Source organism: Chelonia mydas, chromosome 17 (genome assembly GCF_015237465.2).
Source record: "Chelonia mydas isolate rCheMyd1 chromosome 17, rCheMyd1.pri.v2, whole genome shotgun sequence".
NCBI lineage: Eukaryota > Metazoa > Chordata > Testudines > Cheloniidae > Chelonia > Chelonia mydas.
The window spans coordinates 6,024,599-6,043,911 of NC_051257.2; the positions used below are offsets into that span (position 1 = coordinate 6,024,599).

Here is a 19,313-nt window from a genome sequence, read left to right on the forward strand (position 1 = left end):
GCGGGGGGGGAACTCTATGACTCCAGCCCTACGCCAGTTACTGGCCACTGAATCTAGGTGGGGCCCACCACCGCCAGCGGTGCTTGCCAATCCATGCAACTGCGAAGCGCGCCTGGACCTTAGCAGACCGCGAAGGGCGTCAGAGCCGGCAGCTGCGGGGCGCGGGGAGGCTTGAACTATTTGGGGGCGACCCGCGCGGCGCATCGCCGTTTTAAATCCCTCCCCGAGGTCCCTGGCACGCCGGAGCTGGACGGGGATGGAGCTCCAGAACCACACGCCAAAAGCCCCGGGGTGAGTGATGGCCAGCCTGGACCACGGCACCGCGTTCATTGCTTCCCCATTGCGCCGGGGTGGGTGTTTTGCAACTCACTGAGTTCGCTGGGGAAGTGACACGGTGGGGAAAGCGGGCGGCAGAGAGGGAGGCGCCGCTTTGTGCCCGGGGATGGGGCTGATGATGATCCAACTTTGAAGGGGGACCCAGGCAGTCACCTCTCGGTTCTGGAGGAGTCAGCCAGGCGGCGGAGGGGGGGTTCCGTTTTCTCAGTGGGGGGCGATCTCAAGGCACCGCCCGCTGTTTCTCCTAGAGAGGTGGGTGGGGGACATGGCAAAGCCCCCAGCAGGAGAGGTTGGTTTGATAACAGAGGGAATTTAGGGTGTTGCAGAGGGACAATGATATTCTTTTTTTTTTTTAAATTCCGCACCCTCCTGACTGCTGAGGTTTACATATGATTTTAACTAACCCCCTGACAAGTTATTCATCAGCTTTGCACGTTAAAAAGCCCCCCGGTCTGCATGCTTCAAGGCTGGTTCTCCCCTCCCCGGGAAGACTGATCCGCAGGGTTTGTTTACTAGGAGCCTAGATGCAGATAATCTTGAAGGAAAACCCTGGGTCTGTTTGCAAAGGGATTATGGTCGGGCAACCCCCCCCCCTCCCCTTGATAGATAGTCTGCTAGAGGGTGTCACCCGGAGGGGTTAAAGGCGCAGGAGCCATTGTTTGGGGGTGGGAAGGGGGTGTGCTTGTCCCTTTTAAGAGGTCCATTTGGAGATCTGTTCTGATTAACTGGGGGCTCCGTTTGCTGAAGAGGGGCTTGGCGCCAGGCGGCTGAGACTCCACAATAAAGACCCGTCTCTTGTCACTTCATATTTACCCAAAAATCTTCAAACAGCGCCCTGCAAAATCCTCCCAAGGCTCCTGTCCCAGCCGCCTGGTCGTCGGCCCAGACGCTTCCCTGGGAGATTGGGGAAGGGGGGCGCGCCCTCCTCCCACCCCAAGGAACTGCCCCAAGCCCCCAATAATCCCGAAGGGCGCAGTGCAAACGCTGGTCCCCTCCCTCCCCCTCCAGAGAGATGCCAATGCCCTTCCCCTCCCCTGCACGCATCAGGCTGGTGAATAGAAGCGTGTGACCCCTAGATGGCCGCCAAGGCAGCCTGTGAGTGCCCCTGCGCGGGGAGAGCCCGGAGGGGGAGCGAGATGCCGCCGAGCCCGGGGCGGCTCCAGGCTCCAGCTTTTTACGCCGCTCCTCCGCGGCGCGCAGCAAGGAGCAGGCCGGCTGGAGGGCGCTGCCTCCCGCCGCGGCCATCTGGGATCGCGGCAGACTGGAGGGGAGGGATGGGTCCGTCTCACTCGCCTTGTGCGCCGGGAAACAGATCTCGCCCTCCGGAGCAAGGGCTGGCCCCGCTGGCCTTAAGGCGCGGTGCGTGTAATGAACACCCAGGGTACCAGGCACCAGCCCGTGCGCACGGGTCATGCCTCGCTCTGCAGCATTCAGAGACCCCCGGCGGCAACCTCTGGCCCGCGGCGAACCTGGGCCCGGCTCGTCGGCGGTTTCGCTGCCCTGTCTGCCCCCGGCGTGGCGCTTTGATCCTGTCACTTCCCTGGACGCTTGTGCGCCTTCCCTCCTTCCTTCAGGGGTGGGGGCGAGCTCGTTGCTGGGGTTTTGACCATGGTCTGTTCTCCCTTAGGCCAGCCAGGTGAGGACACAGGCGAGGGGCTGAGGGCGAGTTGGAGCAGCAGGATCCTAAAGCCAAACCAGGGTCAGCTCCCCCCTGTTTGTTGGTACAATTCGCTGGGTTGCTGAGGGCAGCCCCTGGCGCCACTGGCGAAACCGAATCAAAGCCTAACACTTGTTACCCAGGACACTTCACAACCTGCGGGAAGGTCGATGGGCTAGGATAAGAACCCAGCCTGGCCCACACTGGCGTCTTCCGGCGGGTAGCCCGGGAGCCCCTTGCAAAATCCAGACCCACAGTCTGGATCTTGCGACCAGCTGCTGGGGCCCAGAATGCGCTGGAGTAGGGAGAAGGGAGTGCGCAGAGCGGACGGGGATTCGGGGGACCATTTGAACTCACCAGAGCACAGGAGATTGTTAAAAGCTGCAGGGGAAGGTGTTAGCATGGGGGGGGGGGGGTCAGGATGTGTTGAAATTTAGACACAATTTGGACTTTGGATTTTCGCCTCCGCGGCAATGTGCTGACGGCAGCGGCAGTCGAATCCAAACAAAACGGGGCTTTTGCCACAAAGCAAAATCGGTGCCTTTTAATCCGGGGGAATTGCAACCACCCCCTCCCTGGACGGGCAGCGCTGGTGCTGAAAGTCCTGGCGACTTTCAGATCTTGTCTGAAGGAGGAAAAATGCAAACTTAAAATCTGGCTGATAATAAAGGCAGCTGTTGTGAATTAATGCCGACCCCTTTAAAAAGCAGCTACCGTGCAATAAATAAATCATCTAAATCATCCTCTTACTTCATATCTGAAAAATCCTACAGAGGATTGTTTGGGGGAGACATAAATATGTATTCTTCTCTGCTGCCTGAAAGAGTCCAGGGGGGTTGCATGCCGCAGTTAAGAGGACGCTGTGACTGTAAAACTGGTTCGCCTAAAACAGAAACGAAAGGCCAGTCGTCTCCCTGAAATTCGGCGTGACAATCATATTTCGGACTGGGTGTACCGAGGACATTCACTCGAGGAAATCCAGGATCCTTTTTCACGGGATACCGAGTGTCCTGGCCTGGTGAAGCCTAGGCTGATATAACCGCACATGCAACCTGCAACAAGTCAGTCTCAGCTCGAGAAAAAAATCGCAACTCCCCTGATAGCACCCAGAACAATTTACTCCATAGTTTTAATTACCTCTAATGGGGGCAAAAAAGTGCTCCAAAAATCTGTTTGCATCCACACGTCTACTGAGTTTTCCAGAGAGCAGGCTGCTCCGGTTCGCTGCAGTCTCCTAATTCGTTTGAACAGGATCAAGAACAAATAATAAGAATTAATATCTCCTCCTCCGCCCACCCCAAAACCACCACCAGATCCAAGCTGCTATGTTAGATAATAACAGACTAGCAACAAGCCAAAGCAAGAGGCGGATTGTGCCAAAAGAGACTCAGATCTTTTGATCAAAATTTGATCAAAAATACCTTTCTCCTTATTCACCTAGTCAGCCGTAATTAACAATCACCATATTCATTAAATATGTTAACACGCCCTTCCTCCTTAAGACCCAGAGTTACTTACTCTCTTTTTATTGCTACAAAAATTCGATTGCATGACTGACTTTGTTAGCTGCTAAAATCCCACACACAAGAGGGGGGTTTATATTCCTTCTTTGGTGGATCTCCTACAAAGTGCAGGGCTACCTATGCAGAGGAGAGAGCAGGAGGAATTGCTGATCTTGCTAAATGTAAACCGAGGGTGAAAAACTCTTCTAAAATAATTTGTAAGAAATCAGCGTGAATAAAAAGGACGGAGGCAATGCAAATGCGTAGCCCAAAGACAGTGCAACGACTGAGGTGTGTGTGTCAGTGGTAGCCGTGTTAGTGTGTGTGTGGGTGTGTGTGTGAGGCACTTGAGATCCCCTTTACAAAGTAATTACAAAAAAAAATCCCCCCCCCCTTGTGATTGTGTGAGATTTTTGGCCTACTTGATTTTATATTAATTACAGCCTTCTGCAAGTAATGACGGCCTTCTACTAGAGAGGCGGGGTGTTTAAAGTGTAAATGGACGAGTCCTTTATCTTACCTAAGACAACTCCGGGGGACTGGGGCAATGGGGTTAATGGAGCACTGTATGGGGGTTCAATGGGGTGTGTATAAAAGTAGGGCTGGGCTTGTATCACGCTGGGCGTAGTTCAGTCTGAAGCCGGGGGAAAGATTTGGATTCTCTCTGCTCCACAAATACGCAAGAACACGCTTCATTTTGGCCTCTGCGTTTTGATCTAATAATTTCTCTGCCATTTCCTTCTCCTGTAACCTTCTGGGACTCGCTATCTTTTTAATGCTGACTTATCTTATATAAATAGAGACGATTTCCTAACAATAACCCCTATCCTCGAGGTGAAACAGTGGTAAGGGGGGGGAATCAGGAGGGGAACAGGGCCACTTACGGTTGTTTACAAGGCATGGGTTTCTTTGCGAGTCTTCTGTTTGTAGTCCCCCCTCTCCCTCTTAGCCTTGGGCTTTACCATCAGGATTGCAGATCGGGGAGCTAAAACCTGACACTTGAGGAAACATGAAACAGATTCCCAGCATTAAGGGAGGCGTCGCTTAGATCACCAACCACTGCAGGTTCATTTCAAAGAGGAGAAGCCGGGGAGGAAGAGGAGAAAGAATAGGTCATTACAGTGTATTACGGCTATTCAATATAAAACAATATGTTGAGCTTACATACAGTGCTTGCAAAACCTCTGCCAGTCTTTTAAGGAGATGCCTCGCCGGTGCCCCCAGTTAGCCCGGACAAAGCCCGCCCCCCAGAAGTTTAAGCAAACATCTAAACGTTCAACCGAATTTCCCATTCCATTTTCCCTCTGCCCCTCTTTCATCTTTGCCCATCTCCACTCCTCGCTCCCCTTTCTATTTTTAGCTTGTAGACTTAGGCCTTGGCGCCAGGCCGTTTAAGACCTGTCAAAGTCCTTCATATTTCCCTCATGTCACATGGACCTTTCGCTCTCTCCCCTCGTCATGCAAAGCCGGTCGTTTGGATCTGGGAGTTCGGGAGCGAACGCAATTTGCTCTTCTCCACGGCTGTGCTGTCTCCGTGACCTCAGCCAGCAGGGCTGCTGGTGTCCTGTCCTGTGCACTTAGACAAATTGCGAGTGATTGATGAAAAATAACAATTCTCGCAAGCAGCAAGTCCCCCTCGCCCCTGCCCTCCTCCCAGCCGCAGCCCGGGCTGGCCAGGAAATGAATGGAGAGCTCACATGTAGCAAACCAGCCGCCCTGAGCTCCGGGCACTACACAGAGGAACGCCACAGGTTGAAACAAACAAACAGTGTAGACAGAGGTGGGTCCTGTCATTCACCAGCCTCTGGAAAGGAGAGGGAGGCACGGGCGGCCATTGCATTATTGTTGGGGGAGAGAGAAATCCCTTTTCAGGGAAGGTTTTCGAAAAGGAAAATTGGCAAAATTCCCCAAATATCCCCGGAACTCCCCGGAGACAGGAATCACGGGTGGTATCTGTTCTCCAGGACAAAGAAACCCAGCGTGTACCGACCTCAGCTGGAGGCATGGGATATAAGGGGCCAATATTTCGAACAGCCTGAGATGTCAGCAATAATCGATCTGAACTTTCACTGGGGGGGTCTCCTATCCCTTAGCCCCCCAAAAACCAGACTAGGTGGTGGTGTCCTCCCCGTATTGGCTCCAGGGAGCGGCCCTTTCTGCCTGGATTTTGCAGGATTTGGGAGAATGTGATTTATTTGCAGGATCAGGGAGAAAACAGATAAAAGTGGAGACAGCTGCGGGATTGCCATGGCTAATTTTAAGACAAATCTGGGTGCCATCAGCGCCTGGGCTGAAAACCGAGCTTCTGCTGACACTTCACCCCTAAGGGAAGGGCCATGTAAATCCTCCAAAAGCAGAAGGGGAGGGGCGGGAAGCGCAAGGAGGGAAACTCAGAGCTCGGGCGTGGGGTGATTTTTAGGGCAGAAGTCACGAGGGAGAGCCGGGCAGAGTCGGGACAAGTTCTTCCCCGCATGGCTTGGGGGGGCGTGGGGGGGGGCTAGCAAGCGGCAGGTGGGCGTGGGCTTGAATCACACGCCTGCCCCCACCCCGCTCGCCGGCACCCCCGGAGCACGAAGTGGCGTTAGTAACACGGAGCAGCAGGGCCGCAGGGAATCCAGGTTAATTGCACCCCGGCCTGGGCCGGATTCCGAGGCCCTTTGGCTTCAGTGGGACCATTGTGTGTCTGTCCGTCGGTCCCGCTTTGTAGCGAGGAGCGCCGGGTTGGGCCCCGTCCCACGCCTGGAAGGGCCCGGGGTCCCGCCACCCCGTGCACACGGGGCTCCCGGCCGGGCGGGGATACTCGGTCACCTGCGCTTCACCTGTGGACGCCGCGTCTCCGGGGTCGCGCCAATCCCAGCGCGGTGAGCGGGGTTCGCTGCGGGGGGGACCCGCACAGAGCTGCGGGTGGCTTTGTGTGTTCGCTTTGCAAGCGGCGGCCAGGCTGTTTGACGGCGAGGGGGCTGGGGGCTTTGGCGGGGGGGGAGCCGCAGCTGCTCAGGAGCAAGCAAGGGCGGCTTTCCGGGCCCCGAGCTCCGTCCTGCCGGCGGGACTCCTGCTTGCGGCTCCGCAGCCCGCGGCGGGACCGTGAGAAAAGAGGGGAACGCGGGACTGACCCTACGGGGCGGCCCCCGAAAGGAACCAGGGAAGAAAATGGGAACGAGTTGGCAACGACCAACAGATGCGCAGAGTTACCGTCCCCCCCCAGCCCCCCCAGTCCGGCTGGGTCTCCAGCCCCCCTTCCCAGAGAAACCAACGGCCTGGAGCCAGCCTGGGGGAGACATTGTCCGCTCATCAGATACTGTTAGATTGTCCTGTCAAATAAACAGCAATCACCCTCTCTCCCTTTGTGCGGTTTCTCCACCTCGCGCTTTCTTTTCGGTTGGATTTTAAGGTCACCGGGCCACTTCCTAAAACAATACGAGATATTTCATTTGGCGAACGGTCTGTGAAAAGGTACATTGGAAACACATTTGGAATGAACTGTAAATGGATCCTATTCTCCTAATTTATCTCGATATATAGGAGTATAATTAGTGTGTGTGAATACACACACACACACACACACACACACTAATTAGAGAGATTTATATATATCCACACACATGCAAAGGGAGAGATATCCACTTCTAGACAGATTAGAATGTAATCTATATTAACGATACTTCTCAGTTCAAGGGCTGTTTATTACCCTTGGGGATATCCGGAGGGCCCAAGCCCCAGACATGTATATTTTATGTGGAGGCGATAATGCCACAGAAGTAACCATCAAGGTTTCGCCCTATGGCTTCGCTTCGCGAAAAGCCAAGCCGCGAACCCGTGGCAGGCGAGGACAGATTCACCCGCTGAGCTGCCGTGGAGAAGACACGCGTGTCCCGAGAGAGCGGACCGCTTAGAAACCTTTTCTCTGCAACCTCTGCCGGGGAGAGGGACCCAAAATGGGTCACTCGATGCAATGTTGTCCTATAGCCCAACAGCTCAGACCCAGAGAGTCTCAGGAATGAATGAAGGCGGATCCAGCGAGCAAAGCCGCCCGACCCACCCGCCGCGCAATTAACCACCCTTGTCCCAGCGCCCCCGCGTACCGGTTGCGCCATTCTCCGCCCCGGGGAAGGACATTCACTTGGTGCAAACCCTCCCTCCCAAGGGAAGTTCTCCAGCGTTTTGCCCGGCTCGGAGGCAGGGCAGCGCTGAGCAGAATTTCCCTCGCCCTCCAACTCGGGCTGGCGAGAACTTTTATTATTCATTCGGAAACATGTCTAATAGTTTATTCCTTGTCTCTGGCTCGGGCTGCTTTTCAACAGTCGGATTAATTACCTGAGCGGCCGCAGACTCCCTCTTTTCTGCCACTTGATTGGGCACTGCTTTGCAACATATGTTATTTCATACTTCACACGGGCGCCGCGAAAAGCACTCACATTATTCGACGGGAATCAGACAATCCGCTCCCTGCAGGAGAAAAGTCTATTTCCTCAAGGATCACCCCCCAGAATTGCCGGGGTTGGTTGTAAGGTGGATGGCCTCTACCGCACGCCTTTTAGCTTGGCCCTGGCCAGGATTTTCCCTCGCACAAGTTGTTACCCCCCTACCCCTGGCACCTGGGCCCAGAGTGGTCTGGAAGTCAGTGTCTCGCCCGCACAAATAAAAGAAAGGGGTCGGGGGAGCAGAGTTACAGCAGCATCGGAAAGAGGGGGAAGGCAAAAGGGGAAAACAAACCACCACAGAAGATGCTGTCAAGGCAAACTGAATGGGGACCAGAGAAGTTAGGCAGGGTGGCCTATAGATTTTTGTGGTGGTGGGTTTTTTTCTCCCTCAAGAGGTGACAACAGCGGTTGTAACTCGGATCAGATTCAAATCCAGGGAAGAATGAGTGTGGAACGTGTCCTTGATAAACACCCTTGCAACGAACACCCCTGCAATATATCCATATCCACACACACACACACGCTTTAGCCTCCCCCTGCGAACAGCCAGGCTGCAAACTCCCAGCCACCGGGGTTTAGACTCACGCTTATTCTTCTCTCTTTACGTGTTTCAAGAACTGCCCCCTTCCCACCGGGACGCCTCCCTTCTCTGCAGCGCTTGGCCTGGCAAACGCCCTCCCCTCCCACCCCTGCAGAGGCGACGGAGTTGGAAATCCAATTACCACCCTCATTCCAGTTTCAATGAAGCCCTCCGGCCTCCCGAGCGCTCCCCGGCTCCTGCCCCGGCCGCTTCTGCGTCCTGTCGCCTGTCGGGCGGGGGCGCTGGGCCTTGGACCGGCAGGGACACCGCGTAATGTGCCATCCCCCAGCACCAAGGCAAGATGCTGGAAGGGCGATTCCTCATCCCTAAGGGGCGGGTATTTACACAGAAGCACCGGCGATTTGCTCACGACCAGAAGCCTCTCTCCTCCCCGCAGCGTTTGCAGGTGGACTGGAGGAGATTCCTGCTCTCGGCAGCTTCCAGGGGCATTTCTGCAGCTCCAGCACTGAACAACCTGGGCTTTAAAGGCAATTTAGGAGCATGCACATAATATAGTGAACTATGTACTTTGACACGTACGTATCCCCCCCATTTACAGCGATGAACCTAGATTCTGGATTTTTCCCTTTCCCTTAACTATATATTTTATGTCAGTTACGCCCTGAATTTCATGCAGAAACACCAATGGTGGACACACACCTTAAGAGATGCGAATCCACATGCTTTTATAATCGTATCCACTCCCTGTCAGCAGCCGGAGATTTCACACTGACCTACCTAGAGATCTATTTTAGGGCCACATGTAAAATGGACCGATGCATCTTTTCTTAGCATTTGGTTTAATCTTTTCAGGAAGAACTGCGAGGAATCCCTTTAAAGTGCCTCGTGTTTTTAATCCGGCGTCTCTAGCCCCTTTGCCGACTTCCACGATCATTTCCCACCAAGTTTCTCAGACTGTTTAGATTTCCCTCCGCCTTTAAAGAAAATATTTGCAGTAATCCAGATTTCTGGGAAATAACAACACGCGGGGAGACAGAGACACAAACTCCACTGAACTTTATTTATTCAGAGTTGAACAACGTATAAACACAGTTTCCAGGCTGTTTGTCGGGAAAAGTTGCGTGTAAACCTATTCCTTCGGAGCTTTTGCCCCGGGAAAACCAAGCCTCGGAACCTCACATGTAGGGCGCGGTACTGTCGGCATTGTCAGCCCGAATGTCGGGCAATGCGGTGCGCGATTTAGACATCACTTCTGGCTTACCATAGACCTGAAGTCACAATGACTCCTGACGTGCTCATATGTCAGGGCTCTGAATCCTGCCAGGAGAGATGCGAGAGCTTGCGAAAGTGCAGAAGAAGAGAGGGAGGGAGAGACAACAGCACCACACAAGCCTAATGGAGCAATCCGAGATGGGCACCAATGTTTTACCCCCTGGAGGGAAGGTCTCTACCATTCCTGGAAGGGAGAAATGTCACCAGGAAACACCGCATATACCCTGTAACAAGGCTACGTTACAGTGTCATCAGGTGGTGTGGGTACGAGGGTGGGAGTCAAATGAAAGATCTCCCCCCCCCATTTCCCCCAATCACACGGTGCGTCCAAAACTCAGACCAGCCTTTACTGCAGCCACGCACATCCTCTGGATTCTTTCTGGCCTGGAGCGCGCGTGTAGCCAGATCTAGACAGACTGGATGTAACGGTCAGAGAAGAGATTTTTTTTCCCACCCTGTACAAAAGCCCCCTCCCCCCTTTACCTCCACTATTTTCTAACGCTTTGATCGTTGAGCTCTGACCTTCTTCTCAACCGTCCAGCAGGTTGATTGATTTTCAATTACAAAAGTCTTCACTGAGTTGGGACTAAATTGACCCTTTTTAGTGTGTCCCCCTCTCCCCCCCCGCCCCAAGTGGGACTCCAGCTCCGGGACTTCATTAACCCTTGCTGCGCGCACACTGCAGAAACTAGCCTGACGTATAAAAGCCAACTCGATCTATTCCCCACGTTCGGTCAAAAACCCGGCCCTCAGCCACACACCCCGATCTGGCTCCTGTTCCGTTTCCTTAAAAGGACAGACACGAATTTGCCCTGGCAGAGCGGTGGCCGCTTTTTCGAAATGCTCTGAAGGCTCGGGGCTGGCGGGACCAGCTTTGCGCGAAACGGGCGCTGGCATTTAAAAATCGTTTAAACCCCAGTGTTTAAAAATTCCATTTGGAAAAGTGTGTCAGAGCCCAATCCGCGGGGATATGCGGCACAATCGGACGGGGGATCATGGCATTACCCCTCTCTTCATTGTTCTAATGGGATCTGGGCACAACGCATGCAGTAACCTCGCCCTAAACCACACGTGTGTGTAGCTATCTGCGCCTACCCTACGCACAAATATAGGTGTACACAGTGTCTTTCGTACACACTTATATCGGCGTGTATTGTGTATATTTTACAGAGACACCAGACCTGCACCCAACCAGCCATCTCAGCCAGTTTTGAAACATAGTTTCACCCTCTTTTCTTCCATGGACACCGGCTCCTCTCAATGTATTTACACACAGACATAAACACGATCTTGCGGACGCTCACGATTACCAAGATTTTGTTGGAGCCAGGGAAAAAAAACGTGGAGCCATTTGGGGAGTCCGATGGTGTGTTGTGGATAAATGTTTCGACGTCGGTTCCTTAGCAACGGCACCGGTCTGCGACACAAATCCATCACACTCACACACAAAGCCAAACATGCAACTTACTTGTGCGTGTAAGTTACAACAAACAGCAACCGCCCACTTGCTTCCCCCCCGACGGCAGTGACAAAAGAACCATCAGAACGCACAGCCGAACGGTGCACATGTCACCCTTTGTCAGTCTTTTCTGCGTGTGTAAACCCCTGCACACACACACACACACACACACACACAGGGAGGGCGCCAGGTGTACCAACATCTCTGTGCAGAGCTATCAGACAGAGAGGTGCATAGATATGTATTCAACAACCGAGCTCCATACATAAACCTGGCCACTGCAGGACAGGCAGCTCTTGAGAGCTAGGGAGACCTGGATACATAGATCCGGAGGATTTTCTCAAGTGTGGCTTGTCTGCGTCTAAAAAACCCTTTGATTTTTAGCGTTCCTTGCTTTTCGGGAAGTAAACTGCAGATTATTGTCTCAAGACTTGTTCCACTGAGTTTTGAGGGGGGGGGAGCCCTCTCAAGGGAACGGGGACACAGAACAATCTCCCCGGTTGCGTTGGGGAGTTGATCCAGCGCCGGAACTGCGGCAGCCGGAGTTTGTGTTTGTCGGTAGTTCATCGTGTAAATAAAAGAGATTAACAAACGACGCGATTTGCTCAAATCTCGCTGCTGGGCTCTTCCCCCGCCCCTCCTTTTCGGGATTAAAAGTGAGGATTTGAGACTGTAAAACAGTCTGACCTGGCTCGTTACAATAGCAGCAGGGGACACCCCCAACTCGTACACCATCGTGTAAACCCAATAGCTCGCTAGACAACGAATGGGAAGTATCAGGAGAGGAGACTTAACAAGCGGCGAAGTTTCTGAAAGCATCTTTTGGATGCGATCAAATTCATGAATGACCGGGGAAAGGGGGGGGGGGGGGAGGGGCGTGTTTTTAGAGAATTGAAACGAGAAACAAAAACAACCGTTCCCAGCATTGTTTGCAACACACAACCGCGACCGCTGGCCGGGAAGCAGCCGCTGCCTGCCCGGCGGCCCAGGATCGATTTTTATTATTCACTTTAAAAAAGACCCCTGAAAATTGGTGCCTACAGATACAGACCCCCCCCCCTACACACACACACCCCGTTTAAACACCTGTCTCCTGAAGACAAGACCAAACCCCAGCAGAGGTCAGGGTGCGAAGACCCTGGGTCTCACCGTCTGCTCATCTCCCCCCCCAGGACCCAGGCTGCTCCCCCAGGTACCTGTGGGCCGGGTCTCTAATTCCGGATCTCCAAAGCCATCGAGTGCGGCCTCTCTCCCTGCTCCTCCTGACCAGGGAAATATGAACCTGGTGCGTTTGAACTCTCCCCCCCCACTTTTCTAATTCGGATGGTGGTGGAAGCAGTTCCAGATGGGCAGGCTGCTCCCACGGAGAATAAATAAGCAGGTAAACTAGATGCCGGGGTGACTCCCAGGGTCCGTCTGCAGCCCGGCTGGCTCTCTCTTTAGTCACCGTCTTCCCCTTTTTCTTTTCTCCAACAGACTGAAAGAAGCAGTTTAAACCAAAAAAGCCGCCCCAGCTCTACAAACGGGGGATAAAGTCCACAGGTGACCGAAACTGCTGAAAGGGAAAATATGGAGCCCACAGGAAAGCTGGTAGCGAGCTGGTTGTGTCTCTTTGTTTTAATAGCCGGGGAGGGGGGCTAAAGGACTCGAGCTGGTCCCGACACCGCGTTCAGAGCGGGGGAGTCGGTGCGGCAACGGGGCACCGAGCACCCACCCGCATCTGCCGGATTTAGCAGACTCCGCAGAGAGGAACCCGGCCAGCTTTGTGCAAGAGACTTGTCAGGAGCCCGAGACAGGGCTGGAGAGGTTGCAAAATAAATAAAAAAGCTCAGGGGGGACAGTGTGGGGGAAATGGGTCCTGTCTGGTTGAAATGTAAGTTTCGGCTGAGAAATCCCAGCGGGTCACTTTTGCCTCCGTTGCTTTCAGAGTTTAAATCCGATTCTAGCGGAGACAGGAGGCAAGCACCGGAGTGTAAGGGGAATGCATCCGAAACTCTGATTTCCGGGGCTGAGCAATGAATTCGGTTCAGTTCTGTAACGATTTCATTAGCCGAGTCTCTCAGTGGATCTCCTAATTCTGTGAATCGATCAGGAACATTTTACGGGCCAGGTGCGTTGCTTTGTTGGCAGAGGCCAGAGAAAGCACCCTGTTCCCTGACCGGATCAGCGCATAAAATTCGTTTTCAATTTGATTTCCACCAATAATTGTGTCAGCGTACTAGACCCTGGGGATGCTCGGGAGGGAGGTGCGCATACCCTGCCGCGCTGAAATCATTTCCCAGCTGGGCACACATCAGATTTTGTGGCCCAATTTTAATAATGGTTAATAGGGGGATTTTAAAAGTGTCAGGAAAATACCGGGCAACTTTCTCTGTGCCCGTTGCCGGGTTTTTAGAATGGGTTTCACTCCAGCCCCTTGTGCCTTCGCTTCCCACAAACATTTGCACCGCGCACGCTTGCCCCACGCATCCAATCCGGGAAGAGAAGTCACGCCGTTCGGCATCTCTGGCCAAGCAAAGCCGCGCGGATCGCACGCGTCGGCATCAAACACGCGCGAAGCGCCCGCGATCAAGCCATATAACAATCCGAATTTCAAACCACAAATACACCCGGGGGAATAACGATCCGCTCCTAGAGACTGTGTGAGCAGAACAAGAGGTTTAATTCATGGGACCGATTATGCAGTGTGAATGATCTGAGCTCAAGGAAATTAACCCCCCCTTTCTACAAAACCAGGCTTCCAGACTAGCCGCGCTCCCAAGGCAAAGAGAGGGCGCAAGGCAAACCTGGCGGGTCTAAAAGCAAAGGGGAGATAAACGCTCCGCATCATGGCGCAGCAGTGTGAACACAGGGGCACCCCGCTGTCAGCAATGCGCTGGGCTGGCGCAGTGTTTGTGGGGGGGGATGGAGACTTGAGGCCAATCCAATACCAGTGGGTCGGTCTGAGACCACAGGAGTGCCCTCCATGTGCCCATCCCTCTCCCCAGATCCAGTTATCTCCCAGCTCACCGACAAACTCCGGCTCCAGAATGCTGATGGCTGCTCCAAGCACAGCTAGACAAGGGGGTGCAAGTGCTCCCTGGCCTCCTTCAGGGGCCTGCTCCGTGCACCCCCATACAAAGGAGTGTGTTTAAAAAGCTACTCCGGCTGCAGGGGAAGCCAGGGTTTGCCAGCTGTCCTGCCCCACCACTCCCAAGCTCAAGGTTTCCTTTCCTTCCTCTTTTTGGATCAGACTCCCTCCTCAGCTGGGTGAGGGTAACAGAGGGAGCAAGGCAGTGCTTAATTGGTGCCAGGGTTTGCATTTTTATGCCCACTTCTTGCAAATGTCAGGGCTTCCCTAGATTGGCATTTCATTATGGCAATTTCAAATCCAAAATTCTACTAGTCTACAGCTGGGATAAGGCCCCCTTCCAGACCCTAGTAGTGGCTGTTTGTGTTTTAAAAATGCCTACAAACTCCCACTGAGATTAGGGACCCCTTGTGCCAGGGACTGTCCAAAGGCCTGGTGAGAGACAGGCCCTGCTCTGAACAGCGTACTGTCTAAACAGAGGAAGGATGTGGCCAGGGGAACACAGAGAGGTGAAGTGGCTGGACCAAGATCAGAAACCTGGTCAGCAGCCAAGTCAGCAACTAGAACCCAGGTCCCCTAACTCCCAGTCCAGTGCCCTAGTCAGTGGCTGGCTCGCTGCCTCGCTTATCTGTTAACAAACATTGTTTATCTGAAAGAAATGAAACCTGATTTTGAACCATCCCTGATCTGGATTTTGCAAGCAGCCCCCCATGTGTGATATGGCTGGGCACACAGAAATAAAGACAGCCCCTGCCGGAAAGAGCTTACATTCTAAACGCCCTTCAGAGAGATGGGAAGATGTAGAGGAAGTGGCTTATCCTTTATAGAATAATTCATTTTATGTCTTTTGTTAGCTAGGGATTTCCATCCTAAAAGCCCCGCACTAGGACAGCGGTGCAGCCAGAGCCCTAGCTGTGGGCTCAAGTTGGACTTAAATGGCCTCTAGGCCTTCTGCTGCCCCTCTGCCTGGGGGCAACTTTCACTATCCAACTGCTAGGTAGCATTATAACTGCTGCTGGCTGTTTTCTACCCGTGGCATTTTCAAAAGCACCTCCATGGCTTAGGTGCACACCCCAAGTATTAGTCACACGAGAGTATGGAAAGCAGGATAGGGCAGATAAGGGTCAGTGAACCAGGTGCATTGTGTTTCACTATGTTTTCTTCCTATCTGTTTTTTCCCCCTCAGCTTCCTTGTATGTACATAGATCTCCCAGTTGAAGATCCACGCCTATGGATATTGGCATCAACATTCCCTCCGCCCTAAGGAGAACTTTGCTCAAAGTATCTCGCCGCTGAATGTTTTGTCCTCCTGTGTTGAGCGGCATGGCAAGTTGGCTCTCAGGGTTCATTTCCTTTGGACCCCAAAATCCAGGTAATGCCATACCATGCACTATGCACAAATCAAGGGCTCGCCTTCCCGATCGGTCGCTAATCTCTTGGGCGCATGGTGCTTTAAACCCTGTATCAAGGAAAGAAAAGCCGAAAGGGAAGAAAAGGCAGTGAGCACCATGGCAAGGCGGTCAGTCAGTTCATAACCCTCCTCGCTGCTTTCTCTGCACACACTCAGCGCCAGATAGAGATCAATTCGTCTCCACAGAGAAAATACAGCCACACGCTGTAAAAGGCCCCAGTGTCTGCAGTTGATTCTGACATGGACTTGAGTCTCTCTGGGGTTAAGGGAAACCTCTAAACATTGCACGTAGTAACAACCCCAGCTTTATAACCAACAGTAATTGGCCTCCCTATTATTCTCTTCCTGTGTTGAAAACAAACCCTGCCCTTGGTTCAGTTGGCCTCTCTGGTTACCACGATCTGTCTCATATCCTTCAAATCTCACCTTAGGACACTACCTATTCAGGAAATCCCTCCTCCATTTGTCTGAGCCCTGTCTTGTCTTACACAGGGCCTGATACTGCAAGGATCCCGGACGCCTCTTGAGATGAAGGGGATTTCTTCATGAAAGTGCTGAGAAAATGCCGGAGTAACATGATTTTCCTGTTGAGATTCTCTCAGAAGTTCCTCTGCTTTTCTTGGGGCTCCTCACACGTGAACCATGCAGAGTCAGCAGCCGTGTGACAGCAAGAAATAATCTGCTCTGGGGTCAAAGACATTTCTATCCCACGAGGCGAGAAGGACAACAGGGTTTATTTTCCCCTTTGACGCATCTCGGAAGCAATATGCATCCCATCTTCTCTGGAAGAACTGTTTCACGCTAGCAGGTTCAAGCTTCTTCGTGAGCGACTGTGGCCATCTTTCCAAAAGCCATGCTCTTGTTCAGCCACATGTTCCTGGGTGGAACTTTATGGCCCGAATTACGCAGGTCCGATTCGATGATACTAATGGTCCCTCCTGGACATACATGGAGGGATAATATAATAAATTCTGGCTCATGTTGGCTAACCTCCCCCAAATTGCCGGGCGCACACACTAAGGTGTAGGCAGTGCAACCTAGTGGTCAGAGCAGAATCAGCAGGCAGAGCCAGGCAAGCCAATGGCTGGAGCCAGACATCAGAACAGAACCAAACGGGATAGCCTGAGTCGTGGTCAGGAGGCAAGCCAGTGGTCAGAGCCAGGAGGCAGGCGGGGCCTAGGCTGGAGCAGAGCAGGCAAAGGGGGGAGCATGGGCTAGACAGGAAGCAGGTCTGATGCTGCTGCAGGCATGGGGCACATTAAGCAGCCACTGTGTTGTTGTTGCTACAGGGTTTATATAGTGATCTGTTGGCTCTTCTGACCAACCAGGAAGCACAGTCACTTAATGCAGGTTTATTGGGCCTAGCCCAGTCTGGAGGCAGCTGAGTTCCTGGCACACACGTCGCAAAAGTGACAACATCATGTGCTCATCTGCTCCGATGTCACCAACTCTCATGGTTTTAACATGCGTCTCACAATAGTTGGTCTTTCTCTCGAAGCTCCAGCTCCTGGAGTCATGGGGTTAAACGTTCATTACAAAAATCAAAGCAAGTTTCTAGCTCTCAGTTTTGTGCAGAACAGCTTGAAAATATGACCCAAATGCATCTAAAAGGCTCACAATCTAGCAGGCAAATAAAAAGAACCCATTAAAAAAAAAGCATGAATTTTATGCCATTCTCATGATTTTAAGGCATGTGACTTATGATGTGTGTATATTTGGGGTTGGCACTAATGGCCCAGCCTGACACAAAGCTCACTTGAACTCTGTAATGCCAAGAGTAGGAATAATTTAAGGAGCAGTTGCGTGCTCCAAGCAATTGTATATGTGGGGAAATGACTTTCCCCCTTCATTGGTTAAGCTGCTGGACTTTCAGCATAAGGGAGTTCCATGTAAACCAAAGTTCAGCGGCGGTTTGTTTAGAAAGGTGAGGGACATGAAGGAGCAGAAAAGGCTCAGTTTCATCGTGGTCCAGTTCCTTCCGTGATGAAGCCACGGACTACCCACAGAGGAGTTTCCTCCACAACTTGGGGAGGAAGCAGGATCAAGGCCACTTGTTTTCTGCTATGCATGGCAGGTGCTGCAGTCACCCGTCAGAATATGGCTCAGAACCTTCAGGCTGCAGCTAAGTTTTGCCAAAGCATTTTCCAGATTGTCTGAAAGTTAATGAGCTCTCTTACTTTTTTTTTTCTTTTTAGCATATTGGCTTAAACCGTCAAATATCATGGGAAATGCTGAGAATTAATGTAATGTAATGTAACTATTGGCCTTTATCCATCCAGGGTCTTTTCCTGGGGTTATTAATGCCTTTGCGAGGGGAATTCATGGACACATGCCTTCTCTTTTAAAACATCTACGTGGAATTTTCACAGAAAAGAGAAGTAGGTATTTTAATGATTTTGTACAATGACTGAATCAAAATTGAAAATACCATGGTCTCATTTTAACACGGTATTCTGGTTATCTTATGACACAACGAAGAAGTAGACACAAGCCAGCATTTTTCACACGTAACCCATGAGGAGATGGAGGAGAGAGATTAAGTGACTTGCTCCAGGGCAGAGATCTAGGAGCCAGGATCCAAACTCAGGAGTTCCTGGCATTCAGACCTGTGCTCAGCCCACCTGTCACTCTAGCATTCTACGTCTGTTTTAAAATGGGTTATAGATGCAGGCCAAGCAGTGAATCAGCTACTATAAACGGGATGGTGTGCTGCTGGTAAATTGTTGTCATTATATTTCCACCAATGGTAACTACCTGAAGGAAAGCACTTAGATACTATACAAAGAAAAAATATTGTGTGTGAGCCATTACCAGTTCATGGTTTACGAGCCCGAATTAAAAAAAAAATTCTTCTCCTGTTTATAGATTGGCTTTTAATGTGATAGTGTTTTTTGTTAAATTGTATTAACTAGAAATTAATTTTAAATTACCCTTAACCATATAACTGACCTGCGGCTAGTCTTAGTATTTGTACTTAGGAACATTAAAACCAACTTTGTTATCATGCAGTGCCTCAGACAATTCAAAATCTCCTCGCTGATTTATGTGGGCCTTTATTAGTTATTATTACATGGCACCAGCAGCCAGGGTCCCTAGTCAAGGAGCACCCCATTGTGTCAGGTGCTGTACAGACATATAGGAAGAAGACTGCCCCCAAGAGCCCACCATTTAGGTTATGAGAAAGTGTAACAGGCGGGTGAGAAAAAACAAATGAGGGAGAGGGACAGGCAGTGCCAGGTACCAGGAAAGTAAATGATGTTGCATCGTCATTGTGATGCCCATCATTTATACCATGGGCAGTAATAATCATGCACACGTGATAGCCAGATTCCCTGATCTGTCGTGCTAAACTTTACTGGAGCTAGGCAACATTTTTCATGCAAATCCTTTTTCTGCCCAAAAAAACAAAAATAAAAATTGCAGAGTTGGGTTCACTGAACCCATTTGTGAACTTTGGTCGATTTTGGCAGTGTTTCAGTTGAGAAAAGAAAAAGAAAAAAAGAAAAGTTTGGTACTGGTTCATCTGGGCATTTCCAAAACGAAATGTTGAAACTTTTCATTTCAGAAAGATGTATTATTTTGAAGTGTTCTCAATTTGATTTAAAAACCGATTAAAAACATTGTAAGACCTTCAAAATAGAAAC

At 51.6% G+C, this 19,313-nt stretch overlaps 1 long non-coding RNA gene across 1 annotated transcript; it reads left to right on the forward strand.

Moving 5' to 3' along the window:
• Nucleotides 1-46: 46 nt before the first annotated feature.
• On the forward strand, nt 47-18,673 carry LOC114018973. The gene is made up of 4 exons (XR_003564148.3): nt 47-291; nt 12,665-12,730; nt 15,445-15,630; nt 16,162-18,673. It is a non-coding gene; the product is annotated as an uncharacterized LOC114018973 (long non-coding RNA).
• Nucleotides 18,674-19,313: the final 640 nt, after the last annotated feature.